Source organism: Rhamphochromis longiceps, linkage group LG20 (genome assembly GCF_057381845.1).
Source record: "Rhamphochromis longiceps isolate RC_006_pf linkage group LG20, R_longiceps_female_GT1.1, whole genome shotgun sequence".
Classification (NCBI taxonomy): domain Eukaryota; kingdom Metazoa; phylum Chordata; class Actinopteri; order Cichliformes; family Cichlidae; genus Rhamphochromis; species Rhamphochromis longiceps.
In genome coordinates this window covers 30,657,711-30,668,262 of record NC_140576.1, presented here as the reverse complement: position 1 = coordinate 30,668,262, position 10,552 = coordinate 30,657,711, and positions in this window count along the sequence as shown.

Here is a 10,552-nt window from a genome sequence, read left to right as displayed (position 1 = left end):
ATGCCAAGCGGATTTATTTTACCAAGTGGATCATCATGGCCTTGCCATATTGGTCCATTTGATTGACCTTTATTATAATTATGAATTTATTTTATTTACAGTTGCTACAAACGGGACAGACATGACTGGGGGATAGGACAGGGAGAAAGAATGAAAGAAAGAGAGGGAGAGAAAGAAAACCAAAGGGGAGAAGAGACGGTGAGAAGGGGGGGAAGAAAGAAAAAAACAAACAAACACCTGGGTCACCTGTATGGAGAAAAAAAACAGAAGAGAAAGCAAACAACAAAGAGCAACATAATAAAAAAAAAAAACGGCACCATCACAATAAACTAGCTAGCAGTAGATATCAGTAGATACTAAATAATAAACGATATTGTGCAGCACGCAAGATAGACAGTGCAGAATGTGCTTTGAGGCAGCAGCCAAGAAAGCTGTAGTCCGCGTCTGTGAATACCCGTGTGTACACCTGTGTGCATACCTGTGTGGATCAGCATGCTTGCATTCCAAAGGTTTCTCCATGTAACGATCTGCTAGGGAGTGTGGGGAGCCACAGCCCCGTCCTCCAGGGTGTGAAGCAGGTATGGAGGAGATCAAAACTCCAGACATCCAGAGGCCCCCAGAACACAAGAGACCAAGGAAGACCAACAGAGGGGCAGCCGCGCCACTGTCCCAGAAAGAGCTGAGGAGAGTCCCAGATGAGGGCTCACTCAGCAGCCGCGGAGCAGAAGCCAGGGGGAGTTGCAGTGACGCGCCCGTGAGCTCCGCCGGCAGCCAGCTGCGCCTGAGTGACCGAGCCCCAGGCCGAGAGGCCGGGGGCACCCCACCCCCGAAGTGGCCCGAGCGAGCCCCAGGCTCCAGGCCCCGATAAGCGGCCGCCAAGGAGTGAGCCGGTGTGTACCCGGACGCCCACCCCCAGACACAAAGAACCACCAACGCACCGACACCTGAGGGAGTCCGCCACTGGCAGGGGAAGTGGTGGTGGGTGGAGATAGGCCTCCAAACCTTGGAGGGCCTGAGATGTCCCCAGAGAGGTGGCGTCTGATACCCAACCTGACATATAGACACAGACATACAGGCACACACAGACACAAACATCCATTCCCACCCTCATGCTCTCATATGCACTTACTCCACACTCAACCAACGTGGAGACAGACATAAAGAGACGCTGTACACACGATCACACTCCCCAAGCGTACTCTACGAACCGGGTCTAGGTACCCTTGCCCCTGGAGGGGGGAACTGCACCCAGACCCAGGTGGTGTTACTCTTTCCCTGCGGTGGGGAGAGGCAGACCGCCCCGACTCCGCAGCAGCAGGGAGGCCCCACACTCCAGAACGCAGTCGGACGGCCAACTCCTCCTCCTAGCCCCCCCGCTCCAGCAGGCCGCAGAGAACGGGGGTGAGAGAATGGGCCGCAGAGAATGGGTGTGTGTGTGTGTGTGTGACATTTATCCCTAATGAAAATATTTTTCCGCAATAAAAGCTGCCAATTTAAGTTTCATTCCACATAAGAGTCCTATGTTTGGGTCCGACTATACCTGTCACAACACACCATGACAGAAATCAAACTTTATAAACTCATTCATATTTCTACATGAGTCTTCATCTATATTAAAGATTTTTTTCTTTCAAACTTTTGTAAGAGTCTCTTATGGTTCTCAAAATATTTATAGTCCAGTAGGTGTAGTCGGGTAAACATAACATATTGATGGTATTATTTTTAATACAATTTGAACTTATTCTGTTAACATATGAACAACAGTAACTGAAACTGGTATATAAAATGCATTTCCTGTAGAAAATGCAGTGTGAATGCTAATAGCTGAATAGTTTGAGTTGAATTTTGATAATTGCTGATATCTTTGGTAAAAAACATGTTCAATGGGCTGAAATACAGCGAAACATTCACCTGACAGCCAAAGCACAGAACGGAAATTCACACAGAAGAACTTGGAAACTAGCTGAACAGCTTGAAAATGTACATAAGAAAAACTGTCTAATGGCAAAAGAAAATCTAGAACTAGAATACATCTGAATGAATATTAATAGCTCATATTCTTTAAATCACTGGAAGAGTGGAATTATGTATTTTAAATGTCTAAACTCAACAATCTCAAATGAAAAAAACAGAATATTTTCAGAATATCTGCTGTGTGTGTGTGTGTGTGTGTGTGTGTGTGTGTGTGTGTGTGTGTGTGTGTGTGTGTGTGAGAGAGAGAGATCCAATTTTTATTCTTCGGGGGCAGCATTTCATTGGTGGATTCAAATTGAGCATTTTCAGACTGGTTGACTGGCATAGACACACGCAGGACACTCCATGCTCTGTGTGTGTCTCTTTGTGCCCCTGTCTGTGTATGTTTGTACGTCTGTGTTTATGTTTGCATCCATGTTTGTAAACATTGCATTCTGGATGTAGGTTATGTGTCACTGCATTTCTGTGTGGGTGTGTCCATATTTGTAAACATTGTTAGGCATGTCATTTTTGCCTTACCCTTGTGTATCTGCCATTTGTTCGAGGGGAATCCTCTGCAGAAATACACTGCAGAAAGCTTGTGTCTCTCTTTGTCTGAGTGTGTAAGGGCTGCAGCAGGTGCAGCTGTTTGGGCAGGAAAAAGTACACAGCCTCTCTGTTTGGTGGATTCAGAGTTCAGACTCATTGACTGGTAGGGATGGGTACCGGTTCTGACATAAACATAAACGGTAGTAACCAGACCAAAAAGTAGCGCACATTTCGGTGCTTTATTTCGGTGCGTTTTTTCCTGAGCTGTGATACACTTTAGATTCTAGCCAATCATTTTACGTTTCCGAGGATAGTAGGCGGGTCCAGGTACGTACGTTCTTTTAGAGCAGAGCTACAGATTAAAAATGCCCAAGGCAAAGCGGTCAAAGTCTGGCTGTACTTCACAGCAAAATATGCAAACTCAGCAGCCTGCAACAAGTGCTTTAAGCTGATACTGTGATACAGTCAAAGGAAGTAACACCTCAAATCCGATAAAAGCGTTTTTTTTTTAAGCCGAAAAATGCGCCGTATTTGATAGCTTGCTGCGAGACCTCACACCGAGCGCATCTACTGCGGGTGTGTTGCCTGTTATCGGACCGGAGTTAGCAACATCCCCCAAAAACACGAAGAGTAGAGTCCTGGCCCCTAGCCCTGCCAGTGTAGCAGAAATGATGACAGATGATGATGCAGCAGCTGCTGTTCTTCTCTGCGTGAGTAGCTTAATGTTGTTTGTATGTAATTTACATTGATAAGGCTAAACACGTTATTAAATTAACGCCTGTAAGGTGAACTAGCAAACACCGTCGTAGTTACATGCGGCTGTCTTCTTGTTTGATGGCAGATACTCCCTTCACCCTGGCCAAAAAGGCTAAAATGACCAAAGAAAAAGTGGAAAACAGCTAAACATGAGAGGTTTTTGGACAAAGTTTGTGTTTTTTCCACTGTTTAAGCACTGCTTCCAGCCAAGAGTTTATTTGTTTATTTGTTTATTTATAAGGAACCCCATTAGCTTCCACAACAGTGGTTGCTAGTCTTCCTGGGGCCCAAACCATCAAATACCACCAAATAAAATGATACACAATGAGTTGGATGCAAATTGTCCACATAATTTGGCTCTTACATCCACAATAAGGTTTTACAATTCTGAAAATGTAAACATGTGAATATTAAAAATTATATTAAAACAAACCAAAAAAAAAACCCAAAACAAAACACTCGAACAAAATACACAATTTCCATTACAAGTGACATTACCCTCTACAATTTTTACAAATAAATTAAAAACTGCCTAAATAGGCTTTTAGGTGATTTTTAAAATTATGAATAGAAGCCAATTCTCTAATTGCATAAGGAAACTTATTCCATTGAAAAGGTGCTCTAAATATAACAGTGTTTTTCAAAAAGTTACTTTTAACTCGAGGAGTTACTAAATTGTGGTTAGTTGAAAATCGTGTGGCATGATTATGTATTTCATCTGGATACTGCAACTGAGCATAAAAAAAGTGTGGTGTGTTTACCAGTATTGCTTTCTTTAAAAATACAAGTAAGCCATAGTATAATTTAGCTTGTACAGAAAGCCAAGAAAGTTTATCATGCATTTTATCAATACTTGTATAATATGAACACCTTAAGAGTGATACCATATATGCCCTATAGCTGCAGAAAAGGCTAACATTGTTATTATTTTACAAAAAAAACCCAGCTGAACGTGAGAGGTTTTTGGACCAATTTTGTGTTCTCCATTCTTTAAGCACCAGTTTGAGCACCGTTTAAGCACCGGCACCGTTTCAAAAGTACCAGTTTGGTACTGGTATCGGATAAAACCTTAACGATACCCATCCCTATTGACTGACATTTCTACTACGTTATACTATTATACTACTGTATATTAAGTTATACTGTTACACCACTTCTTCCAAGTTGTTATATGTGTGCTAAATATTAACATTTCTGCTTGATTACAATACTTCTGCTATGTTGTACTATTTCTGCCAAGTGATTACATTTTTGCTAAGTTGTTATGCTTAAGCAAAATGATTACAAGTTCAACTACTTTTCAAATACTGACTTCAGCTTCTTCAGCTATTTTCAGCTGTTTTCAGCAGACAGCTTCAGCTTTACAGCATTCACACAGCATTTTCGCAGGAAATGCAAATTTTTCTAGTTGAGAATAATGTTTCTTTTTACCTGAACTCAGTACAGAAAATGTATTAGTAACAAACTGAGACACTGACTTGAACCTGAAACTGAAACAGTCTGCGAGTGAAGAATCCAGTGGCGGACTCCCTCAGACATCGGTGCGTTGGTGGTTCTTTGTGTCCGGGGATGGGCGTCCAGGTACACACCGGCTCACTCCTTGGCGGCCGCTTATTGGGGCCTGGAGCCTGGGGCTCGCTCGGGCCACTTCGGAGGTGGGGTGCCCCCGGCCTCTCGGCCTGGGGCTCGGTCACTCGGGCACGGCTGGCTGCCGGCGGAGCTCACGGGCGCGTCACTGCAACTCCCCCTGGCTTCTGCTCCGCGGCTGCTGAGTGAGCCCTCATCTGGGACTCTCCTCAGCTCTTTCTGGGACAGTGGCGTGGCTGCCCCTCTGTTGGTCTTCCTTGGTCTCTTGTGTTCTGGGGGCCTCTGGATGTCTGGAGTTTTGATCTCCTCCATACCCGTTTCATGCCCTGGAGGACGGGGCTGTGGCCCCCCCACACCCTCTAGCAGATCATTACATGGAGGAACCTTTTAAAAAAAAACAAGCGCGTCCATGCTCACACGTGTACACACGGGTGATCACACCCACAAACTACACCCTTTTTGGCTCCTACCTCAAAGCACACTGTGCTCTGTTGATCTTATGTGCTGCACAATAATGTTTAATATTTAGTATTTACTGTCATATTCCCATATATCATTGTGATGCTGTTTATTCTATTACTCTTGTTCTCTTCTGCTTGTTTTCTTTTTTCTTTCTCAGCAGGTGATCCAGGTGATTGATATATGCATTTTTTTCTCTTTTTCTCTGCTCATTCTGTTGGTTTTTGTCTTTTGCCCTTCTCCCCCATCCCTCTTCTCAGCTGTTTCTCTTTCCCTCTTTCTTTCTCCCCTTCTTTCCCCCAGTCAAGTCTGTCCCGTATTCAGTAAGTGAAAATAAAATAAACAATAAAAGGTGAATCAAATGGACCATTATGGCAAGGCTGGGATGGTCAATTTGGTAAAGTAAATCCAATGGGCATCTTTCTTTGCCTTTAGACAACAATTCTGATGGCAAAAGAGCCAAACGGGACAGGCAAAAAAAAAAAAAAAAAAAAAAAAGAATCCTGTGAGAACATTTTCACCTTCAATTAAAACTCCATTAAATCTGCTGTTAATGATTAACGAGGGGTTACTGAAGTGTTTCTGTCCTTACAGATGTGGAGACAGAAACATGCTGCTGTTTGTACATATTTAATAATTAGCTCTGCACAGGAGCTGAAGATAAGTCCAGCCTGTTATTCTTGCAGTATTATAATAAAAGCACAATAATGATTGGTAGTGAGTGAGTAAGCAGCCTGGGGATTTTCTCCATTGTTCATGTTAACCGTTTCACTGCCTCATCTTCAGCTGTGAGTCTGAACATCCTTCAGTTCAGTCAGAGCAGCAGAGTTCATGTCTGAACTACAGCACTGACTTTAATGAACATTCAAGCACAGAGTGATTGCTTCAGTCAGGGTATATTCACTCATGTGCACTGATTAGCTACCTATCACACCTTGCACAGACAGCTAACTGCTCATCTTAGTAAGGTGGCCAAGGAGTTACTAATCAGCTTACAAGCACACATTTCACTTACCGAGAAAATGCGGTGCCTCAGGTCCTTCTGTCAGTTATTTCAGTTACTGCAGAGTACCTCACATTGTTAGTTTGAAACATATAGTCCTGGTCTCTCAGCGTCCCTGCTGTTCTGGAACAGATCTCTCTCTCTCTCGGGTTATGGACTGAAAGTATCAGTGACTAAAAATTGTGTTTTACCCTATTTTAGACCATTTAGCAATTTTATTTTATTTAATTCCTAAATCTCCATCTTCTGAGAGGGGAAAATCGCCCCTCGGGTTCTCTCGTCATATTAGCCCTGAAGCATTGCTTTAAATCATGTGTTGGATCACATTTTTACCCATGAATTGTGTGTGGAAACTTTGACTGTGAACTTTAATAACGTACTTCTTGAATTATTGGACTCTGTTGCTCCTGTAAAGAAGTTAAGACTTGTCCAAAGTAGAAGCTTGTCTATCTGCATTCCCTGCTTCTTAATGCTGATAAGACAGATTTGACAGCCATTGGACCACAAAAATTATATTACTACTACTACTACTACAAGGACTGCCTTTTATCACCTACAGCTAAAATCAGACACGTTTTATCACTTGATGCTGCAGAGGTTCTTGTCCATGCATTTGTGTCTTTGCACTTTGCTTATTGTAACACTCTTCGTTCTGGGTTACCAAAGAAAAGTTTTAGAGGTTTACAGATGGTAGAAAATGCAGCTGCTTGCACTTAAACCAAAAGTGAGAAATGTGAGCACATTACTCCAGCACTGAAGTCTCTTCACTGGTTGCCTTGTCAGGTTTGAGCCGATTTAAAGATGGCGCCGGTGAGGTCGGCTGCCGTCACGACTGCTCCGACCACTTTTTCTTTGTCTTTGTTTTTTAAGTTAGTTTTCAGCGTTTCTAAATCGGCAAAATCATCACCATTGGGTACATTAGGTATGACAGTGACACTCTTGTTTCTATTGGTATACAATGTACTCACAATTCGAAGTTTTTAACTCCGGATCCGAGCTGGCCGAGTGAGATCTCGAGGGAGAACAAAGGGAAGCGGCGGCGGCCTAGAGGGAAGCGAGCCGGCGTCAGGAACAGGCTGAGAGCTCGTGCACACCGCACACCTCTGCCTAGCATCCTGCTCGCCAACGTCCAGTCACTGGAGAACAAGCTTGACGACCTCAGGGCCAGGATAAAGTTCCAGAGAGACATTCGGGACTGCAATCTCCTCTGCTTCACCGAGACATGGCTGAACCCAGCGGTGCCGGACCACGCCATCCAGCCGGCCGAGTTCTTCTCGGTTCACCGCATGGACAGGACACGGGACTCGGGGAAGTCAAGGGGAGGCGGTGTGTGTTTAATGGTGAACAACAACTGGTGCAACAGTGCGAACGTTGTTCCTCTCACACGCTCCTGCACACCAAATCTGGAACTACTGTCCATCATGTGTCGTCCTTTTTATCTACCTCGGGAATTTACATCGGTCATTGTAAGTGCCGTTTATATTCCACCACAAGCGGACACGGTCACCGCCTTATGCGAGCTGCATGAGGCACTCACACAGCACCAGACACAACACCGGGACGCTGCGCTTATTGTGACGGGGGACTTTAATAGCGCCAACCTCAAACGCGCAGCGCCGAACTTTTATCAACACATCACCTGCCCCACCAGGGGTGAAAGGACACTGGACCACTGCTACACTACGGTCAAGGACGGCTACAAGGCACAATCCCGCCCCCCGTTTGGCAAATCTGATCACGCCGCCATCTTCCTCATGCCAAAATACAAACAAAGGCTGAAACAGGAAGTTCCGGTTCAGAGGAAGGTCGCGCGCTGGACGGATCAATCGGTGGCCACGTTACAGGACGCACTCGATGACGCAGACTGGGGCATGTTCAGAAACAGCTCCGACGATGACGTCAACGTGTTTACGGAAGCGGTTGTGGGATTCATCGGGAAACTAGCGGATGATACCGTGGAGACAAAGACTATCACAACGTTTCCCAACCAGAAGCCGTGGGTGGATAAAACCATCCGCGACGCTCTGAGATCCCGCACCGCTGCCTACAACACGGGACTCATGACGGGGGACATGGACCCGTACAAAGCCGCGTCATATAACGTGCGGAGGGCGGTGAAAGAGGCGAAGCAGCGCTACGGGAGGAAACTAGAGTCACAACTCCAACAGAGTGACTCTAGGAGCCTGTGGCGGGGACTAAGGACAATAACGGACTATAAAGCACCAACAACCGGTATGACGAACGCGGCCGTGACTCTGGCAGACGAGCTGAACACTTTCTATGCTCGCTTCGAGGCTGCAGCTAAGGTCTCCAACAATGCTAGTGTTAGCGGCGCTAACGGCTGCAGACAGGAAGATACTGCCAGCACCGGAAACGTGCTCGTCATCTCCGAGCATGAAGTAAGGAGAGCCTTCAAGAGAGTGAACACCAGGAAAGCAGCAGGACCAGACGGCATCCCAGGTCGTATCCTAAGAGACTGCGCATACCAGCTAGCTCCTGTGTTCACTGAGATATTCAACATCTCTTTATCTCAGTCGGTGATCCCCACATGCTTCAAAGAGTCCATCATTGTTCCTGTCCCGAAGAAACCCCACCCTGCTTCTCTCAATGACTATCGCCCTGTAGCCCTCACCTCAGTAGTGATGAAGTGCTTTGAACGCCTGGTCAGAGACTTCATCATTTCTTCACTACCAGACACACTGGACCCACTACAGTTCGCTTACCGTCCAAATCGTTCCACAGACGATGCCATCTCTCATCTCCTCCACACATCACTCACTCACTTGGACACTAGAAGGGGGAATTATGTTAAAATGCTCTTCATAGACTACAGCTCTGCATTTAATACCATAATTCCCTCCACACTCACCACCAAGCTGGAGCATCTGGGACTCAGCTCATCTATGTGTCAGTGGATCTCCAACTTCCTAACTGGCAGACCACAGGCAGTAAGGATGGGCGGACATATCTCAGCCTCCACCACTCTCAGCACTGGAGCCCCCCAGGGGTGTGTTCTGAGCCCCCTGCTGTACTCTTTGTACACATATGACTGTGTGGCCACTACCAGCTCCACCACCATCATCAAGTTTGCTGACGACACCGTCGTGGTGGGCCTGATCTCTGATAACAACGAGACAGCCTACCTGAAGGAGATTAGGAATCTGGAGAACTGGTGCCAGAGGAACAACCTCCTTCTAAACGTCAGTAAGACAAAGGAGCTGATAGTGGACTTCAGCACTAAGCAGGAGAGGAACTACCAGACCCCCGTCATCAACGAGTGCCCAGTGGAGAGAGTGGACAGCTTCAAATACCTCGGAGTTCACATCACGCAGGACCTGTCATGGTCCTGTCACATCAACACCGTGGTGAAAAAGGCCCGACAGCGTCTCTACCACCTCAGACGCTTGAGAGACTTCCAACTGCCCTCCAAGGTGCTCAGGAACTTTTACTCGTGCACCATAGAGAGCATCCTGGCGGGAAACATCTTAACCTGGTTCGGGAACAGCACCATGCAGGACAGACGAGCTCTACAGAGGGTTGTGCGGTCAGCTGAGCGCACCATCCGCTCCGAGCTCCCTGACCTGCACTCAATCTACAGCAGGCGGTGCTGGACCAAGGCCAGGAAGATCGTGAAGGACCTCAGCCATCCCAACAACAGACTGTTCTCTCTGTTGAGGTCAGGAAAGCGATTCCGCTCCCTGAAGACCAACACAGAGAGACTGAGGAGGAGCTTCTTCCCGCAGGCGATACGGTCTCTCAATCACACCACCACACAGTACTGACCCACACATATGGTTCTTACACACACACTGGACTTTCTGGACATTGTTTTTGCACAACACTGGTCACTATATTCTTCATTTCCAGTTAATACTTGTACAGCTGCTGTTATTGTGTATATATTTATTTATATTTAGATTTCTTCATACATTCTTATATAGTTCTATATTGTGTATTGTGTATTTTGTTGTAGTTATTTTATTTTCAACTTTAATTTATATATTTTATCTTATTCTTCCCAGTTAAATTTACCCTTCATTCTAATTTGTGTTGTACAGTTATTTCATTTTTAACCTTAATTTATATTTTATTCCTTCCTAGTTAAATTTACCCTTTTTAATTTTGCATATTTATTTCCTATCTTATTCATAGCCTTTCCTTTTTTTGTTTTCTTTAGGTCACGAGTAGTTGTCCAAGCATTTCACTACATATCGTACTGTGTATGACTGTGTACGTGACAAATAA